This window comes from Perca fluviatilis, chromosome 3 (assembly GCF_010015445.1).
Source record: "Perca fluviatilis chromosome 3, GENO_Pfluv_1.0, whole genome shotgun sequence".
Taxonomy (NCBI): Eukaryota; Metazoa; Chordata; class Actinopteri; order Perciformes; family Percidae; genus Perca; species Perca fluviatilis.
In genome coordinates, this window is record NC_053114.1 from 26,479,256 (window position 1) to 26,489,651 (window position 10,396).

At 39.5% G+C, this 10,396-nt stretch overlaps 1 protein-coding gene across 1 annotated transcript in view; it reads right to left on the reverse strand.

Moving 5' to 3' along the window:
• zfhx3 (zinc finger homeobox 3) overlaps positions 1-5,230 on the reverse strand; it is a 210,335-nt gene extending 205,105 nt beyond the window's left edge. Inside the window, exon 1 of the mRNA XM_039794348.1 lies at positions 5,006-5,230. The gene's annotated coding sequence lies outside the window, so the exon portion shown is untranslated. The remainder of the gene's footprint in view (positions 1-5,005) is intronic.
• Between the last annotated feature and the right edge of the window lie 5,166 nt (positions 5,231-10,396).

Sequence of the window (10,396 nt, forward strand, 5' to 3'; positions counted from 1 at the left end):
ACAGCATACTATGTTTAAACTGCCTTTCATAATGCAACTAAATTATATTTATGATCTACAGTAGTACAGTACCATTAAACGATGACAGTTTAAGGTCACAAGCAAATTCTGATAAAATACTTTACAAACGAATAACAAATAACTATTTTGCTTGCGAAGGCCACAAAATTATTAGACTTTTTTTTTTTAGTAAACTGAAAATGCTCTTATTTTTATCCTTGAGAAATCATCATAACAAAACAAACAATTAGATTTCCTTCTGTAGACATGACACTCAATACACATAAAACAGCATGGCTGAAAAAGCACAGTCTATGGTCTGGCTTACAGATGAGGGTGAAAAAAAGTTACTCACACATGAGAAAAGCATAAAGTGATTATGCACATGACTGCAGTAATAAGTTGTAATAAGATGTGGAATGACCATACATATTTACTCATGACATTGTGCAAGGCAGGCCAACATGATTACATTGTATTTTTAGCCAATGGATATTTAGGATTAAAGGCGAAAGAACCTTGAGCCTAACATGCAAACAAATATGGAAACAACAACAAATGAGGCGACAAGGATGTCAAGCAGAATTTCAGAAATCAGGGACATTAATGTAATTAAACTAATCCCTTAGAGGCATCAGCTTCTCTATCTGCTTGATGGGATTTCATAGCTTCTGGAGGCTGTGCAATTTTTCACAATTCCCATTAGACGTTGCACATGTCTCAGGAATTCTGACCATCAAAATGTCAACACTTTTATTGTTAATCAGACTTACAGATGCACCTGTTTCATTCAGACAGACAAATTGTGTTCAGATCAGCAGTGACAGGTATTTAGGCTATTTTCATTGACAGTAAACACTGTCAGTAAATACTTGCAGGTAGCATCCAATCCGAGCTGCTCTACAACACTGATAGCACTGAGATGGGCATCTTACAGGAGGAGAGCGGATGCCACTCTTGGTGAGCAGCCAATAGAGCAGTATGTATCGTTGAAGGCTTAAAGCACAGATACTCACTACCATGCCAGCATTCACATGCCAACAAAAGCCTCACAACCAACTACAAACTAACAACTAGCACATATCTTGTATTGCTGTATTGTATTGCACTATGCTTTACACAGAAGAAGGGAAAACGATCGATGCTTTCATATTGTTTAAACATACAGAGTAACTTTGTGAAACCCGCATGTTAAAAAACAAATGATCTGTGCCTGCCTCTATTTATTTACTGTACCTGTTTAAATGAAAAAAGAGTAAAAATGAATTAAAGAAAAAAGTATGTATTGTATATATGAGTATATATGTTGCATGCTTCTGTATGGATTTGTGAGTGTAAATATACATATATATATATACAAATCTACAAATATTTAGTTCATAGTTTGACATTTTTATTCATCATATTTATAGGCTCGAAATTAACTTATTTCTGGTAAGATCCAAACTCCTCAGAATATTAAACATTATATTACAAACAAATTTAAGTGTAAAACGTTGGATTAAAAAATGTATGTAGCTTTATCTCTCACTTGAAAGTGTATCTATTAGATTTAAATATTCATGGATCTAAATGAAAATGAAACTAAATGAGAATTGGAGGAGAAAAAAGACATGTATTTTGTATGTATTAATTACATAAATTACAGTGTACATTATGCTTAATCAAAGTTTTAAGAAGAAGAATACAATTGTATTACAAAAAAACAATAAGAACAAAAAGGATTTCCATAATGTCCGTACTGATATGTAATAAGTACAGTTGTGCCCAGGTCAATAGAGTTTCATGACCTGTGCAATAGTGTACAAGATAGAAAAACACAGTCAGTTATGGTGCTAAAACTCTGCTTGTAAAACTCTACAGGACATAACAGGCAACCGAGGTAGCACAGTCAATCCAGTGCATGTTTGAATGGCTGACCATGTTAAGCTCTTAAATCAGGCATTAATCCAGGATTTTGGGAGCAGAGCTAAGTTTGGCACTTTATCATGGCAAGGCCTAGACCATAGCTGAAGTTCAATCACTATGCAGAAGCATTGACAGTCACAGAGGCCTAAGACATGACTAGCACTACAATTGGATGAAATAATAGTCATGCTCATGAAAGAAAATTAAGTTTCAAAGTGATAGATATATTTGACTTTCCACTTGTTTCATTAGTATCTCAAATACATTTTAGTGTATCTTGATATACTAAAAGCAGAGACTAAAATGGATTTCTACTGGTTATGTATCATAATCAGCATTCAGGATATCAACCAGATACCAGTGTGTAGGGTTTGGCAAAGCATTGCTAAGAGCATTGGCTCTCTCAGAGCCTGAGTGACCTCTCTGGCCAGCCTCAGCGCCAGCGTTCCCCCCCCCGCCCCCCCCCGACACACACAGGCCAGACCAGAGCAGAGCACACAGCAGCTTTCTCTACTCCGCTCGATTCCAGATACACACAGGCCAGCTCAGATCAACATCTAAGATAGCTGTGCAGACAGACACACATATTAAGAGCTGACAGCTCCTGACCATGCATCTGCAAAAGGGGCATCATCATGTTTTAGCAGTGGCACAAACCCACCAGCCAATATGACGGCAGCAAGCACAGTCACGTGACATGCACAAAGAAACACACACACACACACACACACACACACACACACACACACTCTCACCAATCCTAGGGTGCAGTCATAGGGCTTGGGCCAAGGCTTAGGGCTAGAGCATGGGCTTAGGGAACTGGGTGTGCTTGTTGGCAGATGGGGGATATTAGGGGCAGTGTGTTGACTGATAAATCTTCCTGTACAGTGTAGGACCTGAGCTATCATCTGACATATGAAAAAATACCAGAGAGGCTGTGGAGAAACGGGAGGAAATTAAATGAGAGGGGGATGAAGAAGGGGAACAAACCAGCATGGTAGCAGGCATCTATTTTGCTCCTCATCCTCACCCACAAACACACTCTTTGTAAAAGCACACACACAGTCAATTCAATCTACATATGAAATTTCATTCATGTTTCTACATTTATTCTACGTGTCATGAGCACAACAGTAGCTAAAACACAGTATGGCTAATACACGTGTCAAAAATAGTCTTGTACGCTTGTAAGAATAACTGCTACTTCCTGTGTGGGATTTATGGAACTTAGAATCTGGATCATCACTGTGTAAAAGTCTTTATTTATGTATATTATTTACTGTATTGCAGAGGATAAATAGACACCTACTGATAGTTATTTTAAAAAATCGTGTTTTGATTTAAACTTTAATCATGAATATTGAATTTTCTCTATTTTTGTGACTTTTATTCTTAATTAGGCAGAAAAATCTCATGAAGCAGAGAGCTTGATGGCTTCTTTTTGCCCCAATGTGTTACAAACATGGAGTATGATACACCTTTAATTTGAGACGAGAAAACAAGAAAAATATGTTCTTTATCTGTGAAAAAATGTTACACTTCCTTTAACTGTATACTTAGTTGCCAGTTTATTAAGTACACCTAGCTAATGCAATCAAATACACCAGCCCTGCAATAAATATTTAAAGTAAAAAAAATTCTGCTTCTGTTGAAAAGGTTTTAGAGTGGTGTTGATTTAACTTTAGGTATTTTAAAGTTAAGTTTGTGTTGATGTTGAATTGTATTGTGTTATACTGAAAGGTGCTTCTAATGTTTTTTTCCACCCCATTTATATCAATGAGGGTAGATTAATTTGTATTTCTTATGAATATACCTCCATATCAACAATGCAAAATGGTGCTTTAAATGCATCAGTAAACAAAGTGATTCTTGTGATTACTTATGATCATGCACAGCCAAACTTTCAGGGTTAGTATAATAATAATATATAACAATATAATTACTCTTGGAGTGCAAAAATAAACTGTCCAGACTCACCAGCCAACACCTGCCCCACAGCCATGTCAGCAGAGTAAGTAGACAGATAATTATCCAATCAACACTTGTCGATTCCAAATAATTGCAAGTGAAAACTGAAAATAATCAACAGTTATTAACACTGTGCATGGTATTTGGGTTTAAGTGTGTTAGTAAGTGAATTAGTTAGTGTGTATGTGTGTGTGAGAGAGAGAGAGAGAGAGAGAGAGAGTCCAAATGGATTTCAGCCCTAGAATAAATCACTGTCGCCACTGAAACAAGCCGACAGCTGTGATGGATGGCTGAAATTTTTGTGTTGATGTCTTTAGTATTGCTGACAATTTGGTAGTCCTGGCTTTTCCACTTTTCCTGTGCTTGCGTGTGGCTAAACACATGTACATGCTGGCACATACCCATACCTACACACAGTATTTTTTTACCTGCTCAATATCTTCCTTTGGCTTAAATCATCCTTTGCCAGATTCTTAAACAAACAAAATGTACATTATTAAAATATTTTAAAAACAATTGTTAATGAAACTTTTACCCCATTGGATGTTTGCACACCATAAGAACTTCAACATTTTCCAAAAGTGTAACATAATTGCGAGTACGACTTTCTGTAGTGAAACAGTGGACACCATCGTGTGTGTGTGTGTGTGTTTGTGTGTGTGTGTGTATGTGTGTGTGTGTGTGTGTGTGTGTGTTGTTCTTTTTTGCAACTGTATGCACTGATGACTGGACTGTTACTGTACAAATAAAAAAAAAGGCTGTAGGCTACACTGCACTGTATACACAATCTATACACCTGTGCATAAAGTTATGTAAACACTATACACCTTTACACTCTCTCTCTCTCTCTCTCACTCTCACTCTCACTCACACACACACACACACACACACACACAAAGTAAAGTTGGGCCACTCTAACCCAGCCCCCCCACATCCAGTGTTTCCATCTGCTCTCACCTGGCAGGATCAGAAAGAGCACACTTCCCACAAACTTACAAAGAATCAATACTTTCTCCAGCAAAACACAGCAGTCACAGCCTCAGTCCCAACTCCATTCTAACTGTACTCAAAGTACTGTAGACTGAAAGAAAGAATCCACAGAGCAGACATTAAAAAAGGATTTACTGACCTTACTGTCTTTTTTTTCCTCCCCTTTCTCTCTCACGTCCAATCCCCTCTTTTTCTTCTGCTGGTTCTTGTCCTCTAAACCTCTAGTCTAAGTAAGTCATGCAGGAGCTGCTTCCTGCTCCTGCTCAGCCCTACGCCACTGTATTAGTCTGATTTCACACTCTGCAGCCTAGCCTCTTGTCCTGAAGGGGACGGTGAATGTGCTGCTTATTTAGAAGCCGGCGCGCACTACCTGGGCTTGTAGGCAGCTGTTTAAAGCATGAGGCAACATCCAGGGTGCATAATACCCCCTCTTCCTTACACACACACACACACACACACACACACACACACACACACACACACACACACACACACACACACACACACACACACACACACACACACACACACACACACACACACACACACACACACCTTCTCTCTCTCTCTCTTTCTCTCTCCCTCTCGCTCAAACACACATGCACACACACACTAACTGGCTGGCTCGCAAGAGGTAACAACACAAACACACACAGGCAAACACACACTCATGCACACGAGCAAAGTGAAATACACACACATGCAAGCGGTCTGTCAGAGGTCTCTCTACCTTGGCTGGGATAGCAGGCAGTGTGAGAATACACACACAGGCACAGTGAGATGGGCTGGCTGCTCCGTTCTTTCTCCTTCTCTCTAAGTGTTTAGAAGACAATTTCAACAAGGGATTGCTCCCAATCTACTAGGGTGATCCACATGGATGAGTTATAATATGCTTGCCACTCTCTACCTCTCTCTCTACCTCTCTCTTGTACCCCCTTCTTCTTCCTCTGTTCCCTCTCTCTCTCTCATTCTCTGTCTCTCTCTCTCTCTCTCTCTCTCTCTCACTCTTCCGCTCTCATGCTCGTTGTTTTAGCCTATTACCAAGCCGTCACTGCTTTCAGTTCAGGAGGAAAGCTTTCCCTTCTTGGATTCTATATTTCTCTTCTCTCTGGATGTGCACGAGATGGGGCCAAAGACTAACTCAACCTATTAGTAAAATGCATTATTTATTTCAAAGCTGCATTCTTTATTTTTTCTGATTTGCCGGTGGACACGAGGGGGAAGGGAGCACCGGTCGTGGCTACATTAGCAGTGAAGGGGTGTTATTTGCGATGTGTGTGTGTTTGGGGGAGGCAAGGGTGGTGGTTGGGGGTAGGGATGAGGGGTCAGGATTTGGGATAGTGGGTGTCTGAAGGGAGGTGAAAAGAATACCTAAGATATGATTTTAATTTATTTATTTATTCAATGACTGGGATTGCCTTATCATCTAGGATGCTGCTTCATGACATCACTGCTGGCTGTCCCAAATCACACTGACACTTACTTTTGCATCAAAAATTGCTTCAATTTATATACTGTGTGTGTGTGTGTGTGTGTGTGTGTGTGTGTGTGTGTAAGGAATTAAACATTAGGCTCTAAATCACAACAAAACACAGATACGATTTCAGAAGCAAAAACACAGCTTACTTGTAAAAACATTATTCTACTATTGAAAAATAACCAGAAAATGTAATCTATTAAGTATGAATTACATTACATGTAAATTGCATTTAGACAAAATTCATAAAACACACACACACACAAACTTGAACAGTGTTCTTTATCTACAAACAATTTCAGCCAGTTTGACAGCATGGGTAAAATAGTTCTGCTCATAATTCACTTTCTAAAATATAAGATAATTTAGCAATTTTTGCAATGAGGTTATCTAATTCTATTACAAGTAATCGATTACTCCAGCCTGTTAATTACATGTTTTATGTAAATTACAAGGCTTTTTCATTCTGTAACATCAGGATGATCATTAAATATTTCCAAACCTTACTGTTATTTATATGATTAATTAGTGTATGATTAATCATCTGAATTATTATTATTATTTTTTTGTTTAAACTTTATTTATCCAGGTAAGTCGATTGAGAAAAAATTCTCATTTGCAACGACGACCTGTCACATTCACACAGTTACACATTCATATCTGGAAGCTTCCCAGTACAACCACAGTCTGATCTGTTGGCCACTGAGCAGCTCCACTGGAGCGGTTGGGGTTAAGGGCCTTGCTCAAGGGCACCTCAGAGGTGGTGATGAGAATTATGTCTAAGTATTAGACAATAAAGTAAGTTGATCAATTCAAAAAAACATACTAAAATATTGAAGTATTAAATAGAGATAACACCTGCCTTTATCTTTTAACAAACATGTATAGATGTTTAAGAGGATTAAAACAAATCCTTACAACCTCTGCCCTTTTGGTGAGCTTTGTCAGTTTTACTCAGAAAAAAAACATTGATAAGATGTTATGAATGCATACAGTATATTAGTATTAGTCTATGATTACATTAAAACAAATCAAAGGTGTGGGCCTTACATACTTAAGTGAAGTGCAACTCTGTGACATACATGCATGTGTCAAAAACACAACTTCCAAAATGTCCTTCACTCATTTCACCCCATTTAACTATGTTCTACGGACTAAAATTATAATGCTAAACTAACTAAAAAAACAAGATAAAATACTTTAGTCTGTATCTTTTAATTATAGTGGCTGCTATGATATAAAAAAGGTTGAACAATCACTAAACAACAAGTGTGATTGGTCTGACCACGGCCTGGACTCAGACACAGAGAGGGGAGGGAGGCTGGAAGTGACTGTGTAAGCTGGAGTTGCCACGCTGGTCAACAGGCTGCCACAATGTGCACCCATGGGGGAAACCAGCCAGGCAGGAGTCATGACTGCAGAGTGGACCCCCAAGACTCTGTCAGCACTATCAGCCTTACTTCTCTACCGCAGCAGGAGAAACAGACCAATACAACAGAAACACAACTATCCAGCAAAAACATTCAGTATGTAGCAAAAACATTCAGTATGAAGGCAGCTAGCCTATGCTAAATATGGAATTGTCCTTTTCTCCACAACACAGTCAAACTAAACTTGAATAGATTTAATCTCCCTCACAAAAGCTTCAGAAAAATAGCATTGCAACTAATGAACACACAGAATTTAAAATCCACAAAAAAGTTACGTTTTTACAATCCATGTGACACTCACTGTGCTACACTTTATTATAAAGACGTCTAATTCAGTCTTCAGCTGTCCGTTAACAGCTTGGTCCTTAGCCACAGGATGCCCATCTACTGTACCTGCGAAAGGAAATGATGTGGCCCAGGGCCCAGCCAGGCCATTCTATCACCGCTATTAGGGCTTAAGCAGAACTGGAAAATTACTCCATTGGCATTAACAGTCCACCTCAATCATTTTAATACTATCATAATCATGAGACTTTCTAATATTATTTTTAAAAGCCTGTGTAAGAAAAAAGGAATTTCATTTCCTTTGCCTAACTATCTTAAATTGAGAGAGAGTAAGTGAATGGAGGAGAAAGTGATATCGTATGAGACAGGAAAAGAGAGTGAAAGAGTCACCTCTAACACCCCCCCCACACACACACACACACACACACACACACACACACATCCTACAGCACTCCTCAATTTCTTTCACCACCACCGACCATTGCACTGTCACACACCTCCATCTGTCTGCAGCATCTTTGTACCCTGCCAGCTTCACCATGTTACAAGTCACAAGAGATAGGGGCTTGAAAAATAAACAAGGAAGACAATTAATATTAATGAGTGGTCCGGTCTAACTATGGGATTGTTAAAGTAGCCTTCTTCACACAGCTGTGACCTTACCACCCCATCTGACCAATGATATGTAAACACACCCTCCTGTGTTCTTTTAGCCACTCTGTGTATATATTCAAGACCATAACCATCAAACACCACAAAACAATCCAATACTTAATGTTTCCTCCTCTCTTCTCCTCTGTTTTTAAACTTTCAATTTTCCTGAATAGCATTATTATGCATTATTAATATCTCTGAATTATTACTCATTTTCCTCTTAAAATGGAGTGCTTTAATTCACATTTGAAGTACTCATCAAGGGTGTGCAGTGAAATGAATGTGGAAGGATACATTATATTTGCAAAAATGCAAAGGGGGAATTAAAAATATATAGCAATACTAAAATATTAACTATTAATTTCAAAAAGATAATTTGCCCAGGAAAAAAGCCTTTTCATTACTTCTATGACTCTTTCTTTTTTGAAGTGTATCTCTCTGATTGTGGGTCTTTGAATAATATGCAATTATCATGTACTGAATATTCACCTGTGCATCAAATACACTGAATATTCTATTTCCATTAAGAGACAGCCCCGCGGATGTTCACTTTCATGGCATAAAAAGGGACATGGGTGCAGTGTGGCAGAGGTGATGCAGTGTAAAATTCATGTCCAATGGTATCAGATGGAGGTTCAGTCAACAATACAAAAAAGTGCACAAAATAAAAATAAAAATAGGTCCAAACATGATAGTTTTTTAAATATCTCTGCTTCATGCTCTCTCTTCATTTTTTTTTTACAATAGTGAACTCTAATTCACCCTTGAAAGCATGACCTTGTGCTGTGTGACAGGAGATAGCCGCAGCATGAAGACAGGACGCCACTTATCATCAAGGGACGAGGTGGCTGTTTAATTTCACACCACCAGTGGCTAAAACCCCTGTTAGTGTGGAGCATCACAATGGCAGCTACGCTGGGGGAGCAGATGTCCTCGTGAAGGGGTGTAAAGAGGGAGGAGATTGGGTTGGGAGGAGAGAAAGAGGAATGGTGGTGTGTGCGTGTGCGTGTGTGTGTGTGTGTTTTGTGTCGCTCAGACTGTACTCAGAGCACAGTCTGACCCCCCATGCGCATGGCTGGATAAACAGCGCCTCTTTCTTTGGCAATCGCAAAAACAGCACAAATATACACACACATGGTCACCGTGGCATTTGGTCACATAGCTTACGGGCTATAATTAAAAGTAGCACGATGAGCACAAGGGAACACGAACTGGACTGGGAGAAGACAGACGAGAGCTAAGGTGCAGCTGTGATGGCGGTGGATGAGAGGAGTGTCTTGTAGCGCAGTCCACGCCACAGAGGCCAATATCACTGAGAGCCCAATTGCTTTCTGAAGAGCTTTCTATTGTCTGCAGTGATGAACTTGAGCTCTGGCCTCCAACCCAGAGGTCTTTCCGTCTAATCCCGGGTACCCCTGGCTCCCCTTCACAGCCTCTTCCTCGAGCCGTACTAGCACGCACGCACGAACGCACGCACGCAGACAGACATATTACACACCCTTCAACTGATGCCTGACATGACTGCAGGGTTGAACAGTGACCAGCGCCTCCCAACACAGCTGAATATAAAACACAGTAATGAGCGGGCAAGAAAATGGCTTCCCTCTAAAACATGGCTGCTTACTGATGGCCAGACGCAAGCCAGTGAGAAAAAGGTCACCTCTCTCATCTAGTAGCATCCCCA